The sequence below is a fragment of the Bison bison genome, unplaced genomic scaffold (genome assembly GCF_000754665.1).
Source record: "Bison bison bison isolate TAMUID 2011002044 unplaced genomic scaffold, Bison_UMD1.0 scf7180017864516, whole genome shotgun sequence".
In the NCBI taxonomy this organism is placed as follows: Eukaryota; Metazoa; Chordata; class Mammalia; order Artiodactyla; family Bovidae; genus Bison; species Bison bison.
In genome coordinates, this window is record NW_011495069.1 from 4043831 (window position 1) to 4045344 (window position 1514).

Consider the following 1514-nt stretch of genomic DNA (forward strand, 5'->3'; position numbering starts at 1 on the left):
TGAGCCTCAGTTTTCCCATCTGTAACCCGCGGGGTCGGGGGAAAGCAATGATGGAGGTGTGTGCTCCACACACAGGGCCGTCTCAGTAACTGCCTTGCCGGGTCCTGGTCAGGCCCCTCCTGTATAAAGGCCCCGGGAGGCCCAGGGCTCCAGGGCAGAGTCCCTGCCTGCTCAGGTCTGCACCTAGGCGCTCCTCCAGGGCTGGACCAGGGTAGGAGCAGCAGCTGGAGCAGGGAGGCGGGCAGGGCAGCCAGCTCTTCCCCTCCTTCCCTGCAGGGCCAGGGTAGCCACTGGGCTGAGGAAGCCCCTCTGCTTCGGTTCAGGGCTTGTTCCTCAGCCCCCTTCCCGCCAGAGAGAGGGACACGGAGAACCCTGCCCCAGGATGAACTGTGAGACCCACATCCAGCCATCCCCTGAGTCCTTATCTGGCCCCGCCCACTCCCCCTGGACTCTGGGAGGGGTAGCGGGGCAGAGTCCAGGGAGCCAGCTGTGCCCACCCTCTAGGGTCTTGCAAGCAGTGGTCCTGGTGGGGACAGGGCGCTGGCCAAAGGCTTGGCTCTCCAGCTTCTGCTCTGCGGCTGGGGGACCTCTCGGCTTCTCACCAGGGCCCTAGGTTGGGGTTCCCCTCAGCACCCACGAGGACTGGTAGTTTCTACCAGCTCCCTCAGCAGGCACGGGGGCCTAGGGCACAGATCCCACCTCAGTGTCTGCACACTGTGCTCAGAGCCTGGCACACGGTGCCCACGACAGAGATGACCTCTGCTTCCTTGAGGAGAAGGTGGAAGTAGCCAGTGGGCAGGGGTCACAGTGGGGCATTTAAAGTAGCAGAGACCCCCTTGGACCAGGGCCTGGGAGGCTAACAACATCGGCGGACACTGGCGTACTTTCTGGGAGTCAGGGGGCTGTTCCAAGGCTTTTATATTTATGGGGAAGAAGTAGGATTACTGGAGGGCCCCTGTGTAAAAGGGAGCTGAGGGTGGTGGCACCCACTCTGCAGGGATGTGACGGTCACGTGAGTTCTGTTACACAAGGAAGCCTCAGAACCATCGCACCTGAGAAGTCAGAGGGAGAGAACAGAAGCCACCTTTCGCAGTAAATTAGCCAAATCTCTGGGTCTATTTTATACTCGTAGTTCAGTCATGTCTGACCCTTTGCGACCCCATGGACCGTACCCCGCCAGGCTCCTCTGCCCATGGGATTTCCCAGGCCAGAATACTGGAATAGGTTGTCATTTTCTCCTGCTGGGGATCTTCCCGGCCCAGGGACCGAACTCAAGTCTCCTCCTTGGCAGGCGGATTCTTTGCCTCTGAGCCACCTGGGAAGGAAGCCCGTATACTTGAAGACTCGGTGTAACCGCCCCTCCCTGGAGGCCCCTGTCCACCCCGCTGTCTTAGGTCCCCTCCTGCGCACTGATGCACACCAGGGCGGGTCCCTTGGGCGGCCCTCTTCCTCCTCTGCCTGGCACCTACCTCCCTGTGAGTTGCAGGGCCTGGTGCCCAGCAGGCGCTCAGCGT

General features: G+C 61.4%; 1 protein-coding gene across 3 annotated transcripts in view; it reads right to left on the reverse strand.

Annotated features, from left to right (window-relative positions):
• The window catches only part of ECE1 (endothelin converting enzyme 1), a 117252-nt gene that overhangs the window by 19253 nt on the left and 96485 nt on the right, over window positions 1-1514 (reverse strand). The gene's annotated exons all lie outside the window — the stretch shown is intronic.